General features: G+C 40.0%; 1 long non-coding RNA gene across 1 annotated transcript; it reads left to right on the top strand.

Annotated features, from left to right (window-relative positions):
* Positions 1 to 529: 529 nt before the first annotated feature.
* On the top strand, positions 530 to 13,528 carry LOC140695180 (uncharacterized). Its single transcript, XR_012070886.1, has 4 exons — positions 530 to 723; positions 824 to 1,023; positions 1,327 to 1,453; positions 13,426 to 13,528. It is a non-coding gene; the product is annotated as an uncharacterized lncRNA (long non-coding RNA).
* The last annotated feature ends 5,711 nt before the right edge of the window (positions 13,529 to 19,239 follow it).

The raw sequence follows: 19,239 nt of genomic DNA, 5'->3' as shown, positions 1-19,239 counted from the left end.
TTAAAGATCAGAGCCCGGAGAATAGGCCCTCCTGGATATTTCAGGCTAAAGGCAACTTTCTTTTACAAAAGGTGCAGAGATAGCAAGTCTGAGCCTAGAAAACAAGGTACAGGATTAAAGCCAAATGAACACATCTAACATGGAGTGAAATTTGTTCTTTCTATTACAATTTCTTTTTCTCCCTCATAAATAATTTTAGTAAGAAACATGAGCAATTTTTTTATTTTTGCTTCTTAATAAAGGACTACAACTACAATTTAGTGAGCAGGGATGCTGTGCGTGCCTTGGTGTCACAGCAAACTCTTGTTGGTGGTGGTCGACCCTGCAACATGCCTGATGCCCCGTGAGTGTTGGTGAGGGTCCCCCTAACCAGGGGCTCTATTCAGGAACCACCATATGCGCATTGACCTCTGGCACCTCTTTTTCAGCTGCAGGAAATTTTTTCAGATTCTATGATAGAAAAATCACTCCAGCTAGGGATAATCTGGGAGTAAAGGAAGAGGAAAAGGGCTTGAAGTAGAGTAGAAGAGAAAGACAGAAGCTCAGGGAGCCTGGGGGCTTGGCAGCGCTGCCTCGGGAGAGAGAGGAGCAGAGGTGTGGATGGGACCGGCTACAGAACCAGCTCCTGCAGCTTTCCCTGCACCCAAGCCACACAGCTTTTAATAGGGCCCAGGACTCTCTCCTGGCTGGATGTCACCCTGGGCAGAACCTTGAGAATCGAAGGTAAGGGGTGGGCAGCACTCACCTAGGGGGTCACTGAGGACTTTGGTCAAGTCCACATTGACTTTTCCAGTCATGTGCCTTCACCTGTTCTTTATCTCAGGATCTGAGAAGCAGGAGCAAGGAACTCAGGGAGAGATGCAGGAAGATATCTGACTGTGTTAAGAGACGACAGTCACAGTGACACTGGGAGCGAAGACACTTGCAGCAAAGTAAAATAACTTCACAACCATTGCATCAGAGCTGCATGTGTGAGAGAGCCTAAGCCTGTCTCAGAGTGCAGGGGACAAGCGGAATGGAATGGTAAAATTAACACTGACAATTGAAATTTTGTTAAATAGCCTGCTACTTTTAATTTTATCACTTCAATGTATGCAGGTGTATTTCTATGAGCATTTATAGGTTCACACAACCCCACCAGCCCCTCTTGCCCCCATGGGGGATGGGATTTCTCAAGCACAGTGCCCCTCCTGCTTGCTTGGGCCACGCTGCTGGTCCTCACCTGGGGCCGGACTGCTACAGTACACTGAGTCCCCGAGGCACGGCCTGGGATACATGACAGGAACAACTGTGCTCTTGGCTGAGGGCCTCCATTTCCCCCTGCAGTGTAAGAATGCCGGTGACTCAGTTAGAAGCATGCATCCAAGCCGTCCTTCCGTGTCATCACCATCTAGAAGCGGTGCCTGAATCTTCTGAATTTCTGCAGAATGTGGTTTACAATCACCTTGAACAAGTGAGTGTGTGTTCTCTTTCAAGTGGAGGAGTTACTGCCATTTTCCTGGAACTTACTCACCACTAGTCCATCTGATTTTTCTGTGCTAGGATTCAGTATGGCCTGCTAATAACTCTGCAGTCAGGTCTAGAAACCCTGATGAAGAGGATTATTTATTTTCTTTCTTTATATGATAGTATTTTACTTTCAAATTTCTGAGTTTTCAGTTCTTGGAGGAATGTTTTGGGGGTTGGAGAAACAATTTTGCTCTTACCATCTTTGTGACCTGTTGCTATATGCGTCTCACCTGTCTTCTGTCACTTGTGAGGCGGTTCTATTTTTGACCCTGTCCGGGTTGTTCATATTTTAAAACATAAAATCTGTAAAAGTACAGTCCCTTTTACTCTGAAGACATTCCACAAATACTCCTTTAATCTGGGTATGGTTTTAAGAAGACACAATAATTGGAATATATACTTGCAGGTTGCCAGTGCAAAATCCCCAAATTAATAGTCGAGCTTAACATCTAAAATCTTTCTAATCTACCATGGATTTGTATGGATAAGTGAAGTAGTTTGCTAAGAACTCAATCCTCCCAAGCTGATGCTCTGCCAGATGGTGGAGCCGAGGGACGAGGGTGTGTCCTGCCCTTACTGAGCTGACAGTTTCATGGCAAGGACCTTCACCAGGTGAAGAAATTGAAGTTTCTTCTAAGAACAGTGGGTCTGAAATGAGTCCAAAAGCGTGGGAGAGACACAATCACATTTGTCTCAAGTAGGGGAGAGTGGCTGTGGGGCCACCTGGGAGACTCATGAGTCCAGGTGGGCAGTGTTGTTGGCTTCCAATTGAGCGGTGGGACGGTCAGTGGGTAAAAGCGAACAGATTGAAGGCATGTTTAGATGGTAAAGAGGAAAGGATCAATGCTGTCTGTGAAGGTAGGATGGAGTAAGGCCCAGGTTTCTGGGTGGATTAATGAGTTAAATAATGGTCCTGCTGTGTTCTGAGGAGGGAAAGCAGCAGAGGGAGTTCTGGGGGAAAACTGATGAGTTCAGCTGTGGGTAAAGTGAAAGGCTGTTAGATGTGTGGTCTGGGAGCTCTGGTGAGAGCCAGTAGTGAGTAGGGGGCGGGGAGAGAGACTTTCAAATCATTTTGTCTTGTGAAAATACATACAAGAATGAGTAATGACACAACCCCTGTATATTCTGGATTTAAAACCCAGTAACATTTTGCTATATTGACTGCAGGGGTTCTTAATTTTTTAATAGAAATAAAATAAATAGAAACAAAATAGTGGAGTTAATGAGGATCTTAGAGTTGATGTGTGTCCTTGTATGTATTTTCATACCTCATCTGTTTATAAACATAATCTACAAAAAGTTAACTTGCTTAGCATTAGAGTTAAACAGAGGGACGTGACACACTCTGTTGGTGGTTCAAGGTGATTTCTTGGGCAAATTATGTAGCCTCTCTGTGCCTTAGTTGCATCTTCTGTGACTGCCCCCATGCCCCTCATCACAGCTGATTTCCTAGACTTGAAGTTGGGAGGGAGGCTGCTGAAGGGAGTAAGAGGTGGCAACTGCTAGGGTCACTGAAGAGAGAGACAAAAACAGATTAAAGCCGAGAAACTGAGTGCTAATACCCTCAAAGGAGAAAGAATCCCTTAGTTTTTTGAGCCACTTAGCCTAAGAGAACGAAAATCATGTGGATCCAAAGCTCTTGAGCATATGAGTATTGTGGGTGGGAGGGTTTCATCAGAAAAGGGTTGAGAAAAGGCCTTTTGGTTTCCTTTTACGTTTCCAGTAAGGATGAGGCGCAGAAGAAAAACCACCCGTTTCACAGTAGAAGGTGCTGTTTTGTGCGAAACTGTCCGAAGGTTGGAAACCGTTCATCAGTGGTGCTGGCAAAAGAAGAGACTTCTGGATTGGGTGGGGCACTTGCTGTGACTTCCAGGTGACCTGCTGGCTGGGGGCTGTGAGGCGGGCAGTAGGTTTGCAGTGTGACCTGGGTATAATCCCTGGCATTGAGGCTGCTGATCTGACTAGCAGAGCTGGGCAGACACCGTCCTAACGGGGCTGCTCGGGATGAGGCCTGGGACACCTGCCATGCTGAGGGCGAGAGGAGAGCTCCCCTGAGGTTGTGTCCCTGTGAAGATTAGAAACGTCCTCCTGCAGGGGAGGAAGAGCCTCTGAGCAGCGGGCCGGATGCACAGGCAAGACCAGCCTGAGCACGGAGATTTCAGGAAGCCGGAATTCATACAGGCCCGAACAGCCTTGTTCCTGAGAAACTGGAGGGAAAAGATGCTGCAAATGCAGGCTAAGTTCAGACACTATTGTGTGTCATGAGTGATAGGAAAAGACTGTTCAGGCAGCCACGAGAGAACCCTGTGGTTGTCCCAGTTGGGCGTCACACAGGAGGGAGGAGCAGAGTTATATACTTTGCCACTTATTAGCTGTGTGACTTTGAGCAATATCACCCCACTTCTCTCTCTATATATCTACATCTGTAAAGAGACACAGTGACAAGCTCGTGTCATCAGAATGCTTTGTTTAACTCTGATCCCCTTTGTCCAGTCCTGTCAGTGCTGCCCTGCAAGGTTCTGCAGCGGCTGCTCTTGCCCTGTGATGGGAGGGCATAAAAGGGCATTGTAGCACCCGAGGGCAGAAAGGGGTTGCTTTAAAAGCAGACATGTAGCGTCCTGCAGCTGCAGACCTGCAGGCAGTTTGGTTCATGGTCGTGGAGAGGACTTTGGAGGCCTTAGCGTCGTCTTAAGACTTGTTTTCCCTTGGGGACCTGATTTGCCTTTGCAGATTAATGTTGAAGATTTGGGCTTCTGGCAAAGCTGTTTTCAGAGATGGGTATATACGTAAAATATCATATAAAAGAAAATGATTTATTTAACGTGTGCGACTTTGCAGCTGTTGGGAAGAGCTGTGTTGGCCTGGTCTCCATGGGGGACACCAAGGGTCAGCAGAGCGTGCGGGAGGGAAGGCAGCCTGCAGTGCTTCTGCGGGGTGTTCTCCCCAGCAGGGCGCTCTGCTGAGTTGTCTCTTCTCTGAGTTTGGTTGCCAGAGGAGCAGACAGCAAAGTAATGAGTTCTGGAGGGATTGTATAATGACAGGAAGAAATAGGAACCTGGAGATTTTCTGGACTAAAACACGCTTTTGGTTCCTGATTCAGTGTGTTCCATTACAGAATTGATGAGTTGTGTCTATTCTGGAACGTCATTGAAATAAACGTTCAGCCTAAATGTTAAGGGCTTTGATTTATTTGGCTGGAGGACTCGAGCCGGGATGACAGCCTCTCAGATCACTCTGAGGGACTGCTCCCAAGAGGTAGTGGAGGAGCTAGGATAAATAGAATCTTTACAACAAAGATCAGGTAATTGGAACAATAAAATATTGCTTGTTATCTAAAGAAAACCAGATATCTCAAGTTCAAGTATTTAGTGGTTTTCTATGTATGGTGGGAAGCAAACATTTGGGTCATTGAATTCATTCCTTTGGCAAGCACCTGGCTATCTAGGGCCAGTATCCTGTCCTTTCTTGCACTGAGTCTGCTCAGAGGGCACCACTGTGAGTGGCTGAGAGGCCGGGCTGTAGGCATGAACTCGCTGGGGGTTGGCAGCAGCCGCTGATGATTTGGATTCAGCATTCTTTGTTTACTGACATGGTTGCAGTATTTTCATGCACATTGTAGTATTTTCATTCACAGTGTTCCCCCTTGGTCCTAAATTCGACCAATATTTTGAGAGACATTTCATGACCAATTTTGTCCCACGGTGCTAGGATGGCTCATTCCTAGTTCAGGTGAAGAATCTTCTGAGTTGCCATTCAAGGTGTTAGTTTTTTTTATCAGGCCCTGTTGATACTAAAAGTTCTCTGGATCACCTGTCTTACTACTCTATTATGATCCAGGAAGTGTTTACCCATCTTTGCTCATTCCCATACCTAGAATCACACTATTATATTTATTTTATTCAGGGTTATAAATTTTATCTGTTTCTTCAAGATGTTTAGCCATCATCCATCTTGTGGGCCTAGTTACACATTGGGAAATGTAACAGACAACAATTTTATAAAATAGACAGGATATAAGTAATACAGCTAGTAACGTTAATAAAGTCACGAGTAAGAATTTAATAGTCGAGAAGTTGTATTTTTGGGTTAAAATTTTGCTTGTGTTTCTGAGTTTGATCCTATGAGAAAGTTCATATTTATGGTCAGGGTCAGGGCAGGTATTAATTGGCCAGTTGAAATCTCCCACCTTGTAAGATCAACAGTGGCCTAAACAGAACTATAAATTCTTTTTAGAATAACGTTTCTGAGGGCTATCTAGTTAGAGCCTTGGAGTAGGGAAACCCACCAAGGTAACACAGAAGTACTAGACATAGGTAATTTATCATAAACTTAACAATTGGAGTAGTTCATAATCAAAGGTTGGAGAAATTATCAAAGTAATTGGTATACAGTCCTGGTCCGGTGTCTTGGGTCAGCAGTCTAGCTCAGATGTCGTCTTCTTCTCATCCTGGTATGGAAGCTTTTTCTCCATTTGGGCATTGTTTTAAGGTGAGCAGTGCTCTATAGGCCAGTGCACTGCAGGGGCTGTTTCAGATAGGAAATGAATCCGAGACTCCGTTTCCTTCAGCTTTGGTGTGTATGGTCTAGTTAAGAGTATCTGAAAAAGGGTCTTTCCATTCAGGTTGGAGACAGTTCTTTAAGTCATGCCTGTTGCAGTATGTATAATCCCCTGGCTGCAGGTCATGGGGCATTGGAATTTTACCCAAGGATAGATTACTGAGCTTCAGAATCAAACCTAGAGTATTCTTTTCATAATTCAATTAAACTGTACAGCAGTGTGACATAACAGCAAGGAATGATCTGGGAAGTGTCTTAGTAAATATGGACCTCAATTAACAAAACTAGAATTTAATATCGACTAAAATATAATTTTTTTCTCTCTAAAGTTACCCTCAGTTTTCTCAAATATAGCCAAATCAAGATTAATTTCTTTACAAATTAAATCTGATTATTTGATCATATAGGCTTTTTAAATTGACTGTGTTGGAAGTTTTAATACGGAGTCTCAGGGTAGAATGTTAATAAGGTTTTCTAAGGCCAAGAAAGCCACGTCAAGGCTTTTCATGGATTTTTGCCTTACAGATTTAGGTAAATTCTTTTCTCTTTAAAATCCTTAAAATACCTTTATACTCCTATATCTCTTAGGAGATGATCTCCCTAATTTGTCTGATAGAGCCACTGGGGACCTAAGTATTTTTAGTCTTTTGAGGGATCAGATAGAGAGAAAAGATAACTGTTCCAAGTCTGTATACATAGTTATAATTTATCAAATTGCTGTGAACCATAACTAGCTTAAGGAGAAGAGATTCTTTATGTCTGGGAAACAGGTTAAAAGGCAGTAGTATTTCAAACAATATCAAAAATTATAACCATATTCAGCTGGTTAATCAGTCCCATGTAACTAATTCTTTTAATGAGAGTTTTCATTAGAACTTTAAAATGTCTTACCCAGTTTAGTTCAGTGCTGTAGTTTGAAATTTATTAGAAATCAGTAAATCTCCTTGAAGAGAAAGCATTTTGCAAAACCATCAGAAGAAAACAATTAACTGTCTATAAATGACAAAAGATTTAAAAGCATGGTTAAACACCGTTACACTATAATCAATAAAGAAACCTGTTCACTATACCCATAATTATCACTGGTAACATTTCAGATAAACCAGAATTTTAGGGAGTCCATATAATTTCTACAATACCTGTATTAATAATATTTCTCATTCAATATAACCTTAGAAGTTTTATGATTCATTTGACAATTCCATGTTATCTAAAATGCCAAATGAAACTTTATAGTTAAAAATCTCTCTTTGGGATGTTTCAGGGGCCTTCTGTAGCATCCCAAACTTAACTGGAGATTAAAAGAATTTTAATTAATTAAATTAATTTTTATTTAATTAATTAGAATTTTATATTTGGGGAGCTTTTTGAAAGATTTCAGAACACTTGATCAGATAAACATATAGATCACTGTAATGTAGTACTAATTCATTAACAAGAAAATATGTCAAATGTAAAGGCAGAACAGATCAGCTAAGTGGTATAAGAAGTTTTACAATCTGTTACTGAAGGTGGATTAATATTTTAAGAAAATTTTTTCCTCTTAACAGAGAGAAAACCAAATCTAATCTTGTTCCAGCTAACTTCTAAGATTCATTTACGTTGCCCAATTTGATTCTAAACTTAGCCAATTCTGACCACGTACAAAACTTTCCTCAGGGTTCCTTTTCCACAAGCCTTCCACAGCTTTCTATACTTATATTAGTGTGTCCCTTATTTTGTCTTCCATTCAGAGGTAACCAGCTTCAGGAGAAAGTCACTATTTTTCATTAACAAAGTATTATTCCATTCTTACATCTTCCTTTACGCATTTATATTACTTTCCTAGGATACTGAGATCATTCCCTTACTAATAGAGACTATTTCTGTGTGACACCAACCATTTATTAATATTTCTAAACACCTTTAGTTTCACTGTAAGAGGAAGTTAAATGTTAAGTAATTCATATTTCAATCTTATTTTATCTGAAAATGGCATAGATATTTAATAAAATCTTGTCATTTAACTTAATTTAGCACAACTCTAGAATTTAAAGATATCAAACATTTAGAGATTATTTTAAGCATACATTTTAAAAATATATTTTAAATATTTACCCAAAGCTCTCATCTCATTTACATTTAATTTACTTAAAATTTTACCACAGCACATTACTGTTATTTTTTTTTTTGACAAATCTGCAACAGATATAACAGGATCTTATTTGACTTTCATTAAACCTAGGTACAGTAAAGGTATTATAGTTAAGATGGATGATTTTAAAGATGTCTACATTTATTAGAACATACTTAAACTAAACAATATCAAATATTACCTTAATATTGAATATTTTCCAATTCACATGACACTGAAAGTCAATTTGTTAAGTTTTTATTTTAAAAATACTTAATTTTTAAGCTCTTATATTTTTACATCAATTAAGCAGAGCTCTTTGACTTCGAAATTTTTTTTTTTAGCAGTAGAAATATCTCACTTCTATAATCTGTATGCAGGCTTATAAACAGACAAAAGCTAGAGATCTCATAGCTTCACTTTAAAACTTACTTATATTTATAATAATAGTTGGAGTAAGCTGAATTTGCTTGCTCAAATCACTAAGGCTTACTATTTATGAAACAGATAATTAAGATTTCCTCACAAAGTCTGAAGGACCCGTCAGAGTTCTGAGTTCTAAAATGCCAAAAATTTCATGGCCTCAAGTTTTATTTCGTTGAGCTAATTAGGCTCAGTCCTAGGTCACTGTTTGTTGTATTTATATTTCTGATCTGCAAGACAAAGACACTCTCTTCCAGGTCCCCAGATAAATGCTCTGTCACCCAGACCCAATTTTATCTCCTTAATTGGCATTTTTGTATCAGTGAGAAGAGCTGTAAACAAAGAATTCCATGTTTTAAAACTAAGGTTTTCTTTATTTTGTCTTCCAAAGCTTGCATAAGACATTTATTAAGGTCTCTTTTCCTTGAGTTATAAGTTAAACCCAGGGTAAACCTATTTTTTTTTTTTAGCTACTCAAATTACTTTTTAGATTTACGTTATATTGGACGTCTCAAGTAACTATATTGGTTTCCTTTAATTTGTTCAATTAATATTTTCAGAGGGATAGACATGTGCCCAGCCTTATAATACCAAGAAGGGGAAGCGTTTTTCCACTGAAACATATCTATCCCACAACATAAGCAAAAGGTTTATATAAAGACCATCTAAATATACCAATTTCACAAACTTTTATCTCAATTTTATTAAATCTTATACCTTTAATTTTTATATTTATTAAGTTTAATCAATAATTCTTATTTCTAGAAGGAGTGACAGAAACCTTTTTTTTTGTGGGTGTACATTGTATATAATTTTATAGAAGTCTCTAGGATGCCCAAGTTTCAGCCAAAGAGCTTAGGCCCTTCTCGATTTTTAATTTCATTAATTGGTCTGTTGTCCCAATCCTTGATCAAGTATTTCAGTCTACATATAAATATATGTTAAACTGTGGTAAATAAAACGGACTTGTTTGAACTTTAATGTTGGGGGGGAGTAGGTGAACTCTTTGGCCCTTTTTTTTTAACTTTACGTAGTGTAGTATCAAAACCCTGTATGTAAATCCAAAAATGTCCATTTTATTGATCTCATTCAAAATAACCATATAAAAATATTTATCCTTTTGGGATAAGCCACTTATCTGTTTTTTTGACATTTTTACAATCCTTTTTCCAGTTATTCAACCTAATTAACATTAATTATACTAAGTTTTTATTAGCATCTCTAGAAACATTTATCAGAAAGGAAAAACAAAAATGTAGCTTTTCAAACCAGTTATATTTTTATATCTGAGTTCTTAGGTTAACCATTAGATATATTTTTCTGCATTTAAACTTTATTTTAATAGGTACCAATAAAACAGCCGTTTATAATGAGATCTCTTTAAACTTTCACCAATTAAAAAGTTTTTCCAAATTAAAAAATCCATCATATGGCCATCAATTTATATATATATAAATAAATAAATATATATATATATATATATATATATATATATATATATATATATATATATATATATGTAGTGATTTTAAACCAATAAGATGAAGAGGCCCTTCCACATGAGAGTCAGGGTGTTGCCTAAATAAAATTCAAAGGTTTACTCTCCAAAAGCTTAAAGCCTTCGTGGTCCAGGCTGATGCAACAAAGTTTAAGATGGCAAAATATCTGAAAATTGGTACAATCAAAGAATTGCTTAGAATCCCAATTTATTTGCGTGGCCACCGTATGTACACAATACTTGAACTTTTGTATGGCAGAGTCCAAGGTTTCCTTTAAAAACTAAACTAAACATATATATACTTACATGCACACACTTAAAACATCCAGAGAAAGATAAAACGTTTACATTTCAAGGACACAGGAAGAGAAATCCAAGTTCCCACTAAAGGGGATTTTGTTTTTATAAGTTCAGAATGCCAAAAAATGTTTTTATCAGGCCTGGTTATTTCCAGAGTGAGTTTTTTTTTTTTCTTATTCCCGATTAATGTTGTAAGTTTTGTATGTACATAAATCTGGCTGGGGTTTTACTTGGAGACTGGCAATCTGTCATTTCTTTTTCTTTTCTTTTCTGTTCTTTATTTTTTTTTTTGAAAGTTCTATTCCCCATTGTAAGGTCGGGTTCTCAGAATAAATTTGCTAGTAAGATTTCCCACAGGGACAACTCTGTGGCATGAAGTCTTTGTGTCTACCACTCCTGGAAGATTCCCTGTCACCTGAGAATGCTGTTACCAGCCAGGAGGATGGTCCAAAATTTGGAGTTGAAAGTTTCCTCATAAGAGTTTTACTTTTATCCTGAAAAATTCAATGGAGGTAACCAAATTGAGGAAAACATTAGACCAGCCTCTTACCTAACCACTCAGTCCTGAACCCAGTGTCTTTCAACTTGGACCCACTCGGGATGTCTCCACTGGGTGGGTAATTCACCTCAGTTTCTTTCAACTGGAGGGCCACGTACCTGGATACACCGCCAGATAAAACTTAGGATCATCAACCAATATGTGAGATCTGAGAACCAGGAGAGACTCAGCCAAATTCATCTGGACCCCCCGAGGAGGCGGATGAGCACAAAGGGCCACTGCTGGTACCAAGGCTCTGGTTACTTGGAGAGTTCAGGTGGAGAGAAATCTGCTGTGGTGCTTCATGGTGTCCAAAACTGTTGACTGAAATAAACGTGCAGCCTAAAAGTTAAGAGTTATGTTTCATTTGGCGGGAGGACTCGAGCCAGGATGACCGTCTCTCAGAACTCTCTGAGGGACTGCTCCCAAGAGGTTGAGGCAGAGCTAGGATATATAGGAGCTTTACAACAAAGACCAGGTTGTTGGAACAATAAAAGATTACTTGTTATCTAAAGAAAGCCAGGTATCTCAAGTTCAAGAATTTAGTGATTTTGTATGAATGGGAGGAAGCAAATATTAGGACTCACTGAATTCATTTTTTAGACAAGCACCTAGCTATCTCGGGCCAGTAGCCCGTCCTTTCTTATTCTGAGTCTGCTCAGAGGGCACCATTGTGAGTTGCTGCAGTGGCTGGGCTGCAGGCCTGTCCTCGCCGGGGAGTGGCGGAAGCCTTTAATGACTTGGTATCAGTATTCTTTGTTTACTGACATGGTTGCAGTATTCTCATTCACATTGTAGTATTTTCGTTCACAGACCGAATATGGATCATCTGCAAACTTGGAAAGCAACCGAGATGGAATTACTGCAGATACCTTCTGCTTTAATAAGCCGTGTGCAAACATAAACACGGAGGAAGCATACACTTGGATTTGGAGGTGTAGGAAAGGGATCCTGCACATTGCAGGAGAACGCAATGCAGAATTCCTTAAGTCCAACTTTCTTCACTGTAGTGGTTTCTGAGAACAGTTTATGGTAATTAAACAACATTGACAAACGGTGGCACACATTGCTTTTAAGGGATGGCCGGCTGCAAACTTTTATATTGGACAGGTGGAATTCATAGGCAAGTGGTCAGGTGGATGGGAGAGAGATGGAGCCAAGGCCTGGGCCCAGATTCCGGTTTAAATTGCCATTTCTTCACCATAGGGCCTTGGAATAGAATGCATACTCTCAACCTGTTGGTGAATCTGTGAAATGGGCATGATAATATTCATTTCTTCCTGGGATTGTTGTAAGATCTAAAGAGTATTATAGCACACATGAAGCATTTAACACCCTGGCACTTAGCAGTGTTCACTGTGTGGGGCCGCCCCGCTTAGCGTGCGTCAGAGCCGTAAAGGCAGCATTTGTCTGTTGAGGATGCACTTGTAGCCCCTTGGCTAGGTTGTGAATTTGTTGATTTCCTTTAATACTTGTAACTCTGTGTGACATGGGCAGTTATTTTCATGGACAGATGAGGAATCTCAGGGTAAAGAAGACTGTGTAATTTGCCCAAGGTCAGACCATAATTTTGGGTGCAGGGGCCTCAGTTCAGCATGGGCCCCTGGGCCTTCTGCTCTCTCCGTTCAGCACCAGAGCCAGATATGGAGTTGGCTGTTTCCCTGCCCAGAATATCCGGCAGGACCCAAGACACACCTGGCCCTGTGCTGCTTGAGCAAAAACTCCGGAGGAGAGGGAGTTACAAAAGGGATAAACATAAAAACAGACGACAGCAAACTGTGATCAGCTCTGAGAAGGAAAGGAACACGTCTCGCCGTGCAGAGCTGGGAGCTTTCCCGTCTGGGCTGCTCTGGGGGTGTTCATCTCAGCTAAACAAGTTCTGCTGTTGCAGCAAGGCAGGAAGGCAGGGCGCATGTGGGCAGGTAGACAGGGCCTCATTGATCGTACTCATTCCCCATTAAGCGGCAGCTTTCACGGGCACTTACCTAGTAAACATTGGCCATAATCTTCACGCAATTTGCTTGGTAGTTTTATTGACCCCAGCTTTGAGATGAGGTCATTGAAGCTGGGGAGTTTGTTGCATGCCCGTGATTACCTTGCAAATACCCCCACTGGTCTTTCAACCTAGACTGGTGTGGCTGTCATGCCCCATCCCTGTGAATGGCATCGTGTAGCTTCTCCCAAGTGGCCCAAGTGACTGACATTGATATGCTTAATTCGTAGGAAATGGTATGTGGCAATAAGAGAAAAAGATAGTAAGAAATTGTTTGGAAAACAAGAAAAAAACCTATTCTTCCCCAGCTGGGGGAGCGTAACCTGTATCACCCACCCTAATCACTGCCTGTCACCTCCTCCCTGAGGATTCTGTGTTCAGAAGCCACTCTGAGCCTTGGGAGAACATTTTTCCTCATGACACTTTTGACTAGGACCCGCGACATCTCTGTTCCTGGTTAACACTCTCTTCAAAGCCGTTTAAATTTTTTGCAGGTTCCTCCACTCTGATGTAAGAATACCCTGTATAACTTCTTGATGCAGCTCCTTAATGAAGATCTTGTGATGGATACCTAGCCAAAACTGGGATGTATGCATATAGTGACTGCAACTTCAGCACATTGTGAGTTCATAATCAGAGTGGTGGGTGACTCAGGAAAGGCTTTTTTAAGGTAACAAGGGGAAAGTGAAAGGACGCTTGCTGTGTGAGAAAGAAACATCTCAGTCACAGCCAGCAAGACACCTGTGTTCATGATGGGGTGTGGCGAGTGCAGAGTTCTCACAAAGAAAGAAGTGATGTGATGGGAGGGAGGACAGTTGGGTAATTTATTGGGGAGGAAAAAAGTGGGCTGAACATTTCCTGGTTGAACAAGAGGATTGTGACATGACGTGCTTGTATTTTGGAGAGAAGGGTTTTGTGGGGACAGGCCTAGGAGTACGCTGTATGGCTGGGGAGTCAGCACAACAGAGAAACACAGAGAACCGGGCAGACCCCAAGGCCCAAGCTGGGGGAGAGGCTGCCCGCAAATTGGAACCCTGGAAGCTGGTTCTGTCCCTTAGCTGGGGCCTCAGACGTCACTTCACAGCCCAGTCCTGTTGATACAAGGATAAAAAACGTTGGGCATGAGAAGGGCTGTGTCCCAGGCTTTCGTTGAGCCCCTGGGATGTGCCCCACCAGATTTTGTTCTTTGACTTCATGCAGTAAAGAATTCAAGAGCAAGCCAGTGTTGAGTAAAGGTATATATATTCAGACAGATACATTGAAATGCAAGAGAAACGTCACGAGGTGTGGGGGTTTCATGCACAGATTAGAAGTAGGTACACACCCCACAGACAGAAGGTCTGTCTTCTCCAAAGAGGGACAGAGAGTGGTGACCGCGAGGTGGCGCTGTGTTGCTTGTTTTCTTGGGCTTGGTGGTTTCATATGCTAATAAGTAGAAGGACCAGCCTTAGGGCAAGGGGCTAGGATTCCCAGGGAGTTGGCCATTTCCCACCCTTTGACCTTTTGTGGCTATCATTGGGACTGCCATGGTGCCTGGGGCATGTTATTCACCAGGTTACTATTACAATGGATGTTTACTGAATCTCAAGATCTGCTAGAAGTTAAATCTCTTCATCCTGAGCCTCAAGGCCTATTGGGGGTTGAATCCTTCACCATTTTGATGTCAATTGCTGCGGCCTTCCTTGAATGGCTGTGCTCTTCCCCCTTCCATCCTGTATCACTGTGATGACACAAAGACAGCAAAGGCCGGGCCCTAACCGTGCTCCTGCATTTAACGGCAGGAGGTGTGGTGTGGGCTTATGATGACTCTGAGTGGTGAGAAGGATGTTTCAGATTTTCCCACGTGAGACATGGCGACTTACCAGCAGCCTCCCCAGATTTATCTCACGGGCATTATCGCTTGTGTTGTTATGGAAACAAAAGGCCAGCCAAGAAATAAGAATCACACAGAGGGTTGGAGTACTGAGATTTATTACGCTGGCGGGCTCAGAGGGGTTTCTTTTCCAAAGCTCTGAGCACCTCCAAGACGTGCACATGAGGTTTTATAGGGTTAATTACAAGTATGGGGCTAATACCCAATAAGGCTCAAACAACAAAAAGCAAGGAATCAGTACACTGAAGCTTATCAATTTGGAACAGATCACGTTACTGACAACTGTTGACCTTGGATTTTCGGGTTAGCTTATTAGCCCAGTAAACTGACACTAAACTTCAGATTTACCAGGTAGCCCAGCAAAACTTAGATCAGGAAACCGACACTTATCACACTTTGATTTGTGACTTAGCTTGTTAGGCCAGCTGTGGTTTTCCTTCAGTGTCACTTATCTTTTGAATTTTTCTTTTTTTCTTTTTTTTAATATTTAATCCAAATTTAATATCAGGGTTCTTTGGGAAAGAAATTTCTCTTTTGCTTTTCTTTGGTGATCTTTTAGGGGGGCAGTTAATTAGATGTATTTACCTGTTAGTGGAAGCCCTGGGGCTTCAACCCAGGACCCCGTGCACGCTAAGCACACGCTCTACCACCCGCCCCATCATCTTTTCTTTTTGGTTTCGCTGCCAAGAATCCTACAGCTGAATTTCTAGTCAGCCTTAACACTTGCCCTGACTTCATGGAATCCATTTTTATGAGTTTACTTCCCCCTGGTTTCATTTAAGTATTGAATCTCCATTTTCTCTTCACTCTCCGTTTTGCCTTTTGTTGTTATGGTTGTTAAGCTGTGTTTAACAGAATTGTTTAAATTCTCTTTTAGCAAGAGGCTGAATGTAAATAAATATGTAAGCATACAGCACAATTAAATGCTTTTATACATTCTGAGCTGTTTAGTAGTAACTTAAAAACCGAATTGAATATCAAAGTGATAGCATTTTAAAAATATTTTTTAATTTTTCATAAAAATATAGCTGATTTAAAATATGATATTAGTTTCAGGTGTACAATAGATGCTCCATTTATAGTTACTGTAAAACATTGTCTGTATTCCCTGTGTTGTAAGATACATCCCTCTAGCGTGTTTACATTACATGTTGCAGTTTGTATAAGAAAGTTGGGTAACGCAGAGTCTGGAACGTGGCTGTGTATGACTCAGGTTCACGCTCACCCTGCCTGTCAGAGCTCAGGCCTTCACTCCTTTCTGCAGGGGAGCGAGTGGAGGCAGCTCTCATCAGCGCTGTCACCACCCTCTGAGTGGCAGTGACAGCAGTGACTGTGTGTGGACGTGCAAATTGTTTTTCCAAGAGCTTTATATGCGTTTCTGCATTTAATAATTAAAGCCCTCCTGTGAGGAAGCGTTTTAAGTTTTTAATGCATAATACATTTTATTTTGATATTGATAGATTTCAAACCTCTGGAAAATTTACAGGAGTAGTACAATAAACGCTTAGATACAGTTCACTTTAAAGGGCACTATTTGGCTTTCTGTGTCTGGCTTATTTTAGCATAAAGTTTCAAGGTTCATCCATGATTGTAGCCTGAATCAGTACTTTATTCTTTTTGCTTGATAATATCCTTTTCCTTTGTTTTCGTTTTTGGTCTATTTAAAAATATTTTCATTGAAGTCTTGTTAGTTTATAATTTTGTGTTAGTTTCTTGTGTACAGCACAACACTTCAGCTAAATAGGAACCTACCTGTATTCATTTTCATCCTCTTTTTAAACATAAGTTACTATAAGATATTAAATATATTCTCCTGTGCTATACAGTATAAACTTGCTGTTTATTCTTTACATACTCAGTATCTGCAAATCTTGAACTCCCAGTTTATTCCTTCCCACACCCTCTCCCCACTGGTAACCATAGTTTGGTTTCTATGTCTCGGTGTCTGTTTCTGTTCTGTAGATAAGTTTATTTTTTTGTTTCTTTCTATTTTTTTTTTTTAGAGTCCACATGTGAGCAATCTCATATGGTATTTTCCTTTCTCTTTCTGGCTTACTTCACTTAGAATGACATTCTCCAGGTCCATTGATGTTGCTGCCAATGTCATTATTTTATTATTATTTTATGGCTGAATAGTAGTCTATTGGACAAATATGCTACAACCTCTTTATCCAGTCATCTCTCAGTGGACATTTCGGTTGCTTCCATGTCTTGATATTGTAAATAGTGCTGCTGTGTACATTGGGGTGTAGGTGTCTTTTTCAATTAGGGTTCCTTCTGGATATATGCCCAGGAGTGGGATTGCTGGGTCATCTGGGAGGTCAATTTTATGTCTTTAGAGGAACATCTATACACTTTTCCACAATGGCTCCACCAAACTGTATCCCCACCACAGTGCAGGTGTGTTCCCAATTCTCCGCAGACTTTCCAGTATTTATTGTCAGTGAACTTCTGAATGATGGCTATTCTGACTGGTGAGAGGTGATACTTGATTGCAGTTTTGATTTGCATTTCTCTGATAATGATAATGAATATTTTTTTATGTGGCTACTGGCCATTTGTACGTCTTCATTGGAGAAATGTTTCTTTAGGACTTCTGCCAATTTTTGAATTGAATTGTTTGTTTTTCTTTCTTATTAAGTGTAAAAGCTGTTTACATATTCTGGGAATTAAGCCCCTAGCAGTTTCATTTATTGTAAATATTTTCTCCCATTCCATAGGTTGGTTGTCTTTTTGTTTTGCTTACTGTTTCCATAGCTGTGCAAAAGCTTGTAAGTTTAATTAGATCCCTCTTGTATATTTTTGGTTGTTTTTCTATTGCTTGAGTAGACTGCTCTAGGAAAACATTGCTGAGATGTATGTCAGATGTTTTGCCTATGGTTGCTTCTAAGAGGTTTATAGTGTCTTGTCTACATGTTTAAGTCTTTAACACATTTTGTATTCATTTTTGTATATTCTGTGAGGGAGTAGTCTAACTTCAATGATTTACATGCAGCTGTTAAGTTTTCCCTACACCATTTGCTGAAGAGGCTGTCTTTACTCCATTGTATGTTCTCACCTCCTTTGTCAAAGTTTCAATGACCAAAAGTTTGTGGGCCTATTCTTGGTAAATGTGTTTATCCGTTCATTGATGGATGGATATTGTTAGTAACTTTTGGCTACTCTGAATGATACTGCTATGAATATTGATGTGAAATTTTTTATGAGAATATGTTTTCATTCTGTTGGCTGTACATTTGCCCCGCCATATCTGTAGTTTCCACTACATGAATCCAGATGGTTGATTGTAAAGGGACTCGAACATCCTTGGATTATGGTATCCAGGGTGTGGGGTTCCTGAAACCAACCCCCCAAGGATATTGAGAGATGACTCTATATGTAGGAGTGGAATTGCTGAGACATATAACTCTAAGCTTTTGAGGAAATACCAGACTTCTCCAAAGAAGCTGCAACATTGTTCCTTTCCCCTGGCCGCATATGAGGTTTCTCTGCCTCCTGAACGACATTTGTTATTGTCCATGTTTTGGTTATAACCATCCTAGTGGGTGTAAAATGAGATCTCATTTTGTTTTTGACTTCCCTAGTGATGCTGAGCATCTTTTCATATGATTATTGGCCATTTGTATATCTATTTAAATTCGTGGTAAATTTAAAATTTGGGTGTATTTTTTTGTATTGTTCAGTTGTAAGCATTCGTTATATATCCTGGATACTACTCTCTTATTAGATACATGCTTTGCAAAATTTTTCTTCTATTCTGCACATTGTCCTTTAACTATATTTTTTTAAACATTAAAACAATTTCTTTACAAGGGAGGTAGTTTGATGTAAAGATTTATTTTATTTTTTTGCAAAGCACGCACTCTCTGACTTGAGATACCCTTTTCCCCTGTCATTTCACTTTCTTGATGATGTCCTTTGTAAGAAAAAGGTTTTAGTTTTGATGAAGTCCAGTTTATCTGCTTTTTCCTTCTATCACTTGTGCTCTTGGTTTTGTATCTAGGAAACCAAAGCCTATCCTAGGCCCACAAAGATTTATACTGTGTCTTCTTTTAGAAAGTTTATAGGTTTAATTTTTACATTTCTGTCTGTGATCTATTTTCAATTAATTTTATTTGTTATATAAAATATGGGTGTTCAGATTCCAGATTGATTCTTTTGCCTGCAGATACCCAGCTGTCCCTGAACCATTAGTTGAATAGACTATTCTTTCAATGGAGTGTTTTTGGCCCCCTAGTGGAAAAGTGTCTGTAAATGTAAGTTTTTCCCCGTGGGTTTTTATTGTGTCTCTTAGACTTATTTATCCAAACTTATGCCAGTATCATACTGACTTAGTACTATAGCATTTTAGTACACTTTAAAGTGAGTCCTCCAACTTTACTCTTCTTTTTCAAGGTTGTTTTTGCTGTCCTGGGCCCCTTGCACGTCCATGTGA

The sequence above is a fragment of the Vicugna pacos genome, unplaced genomic scaffold (genome assembly GCF_048564905.1).
Source record: "Vicugna pacos unplaced genomic scaffold, VicPac4 scaffold_176, whole genome shotgun sequence".
NCBI lineage: Eukaryota > Metazoa > Chordata > Mammalia > Artiodactyla > Camelidae > Vicugna > Vicugna pacos.
Note: the sequence above shows the minus strand (reverse complement) of the source record. Positions and strands in the feature narration are given on the sequence as shown.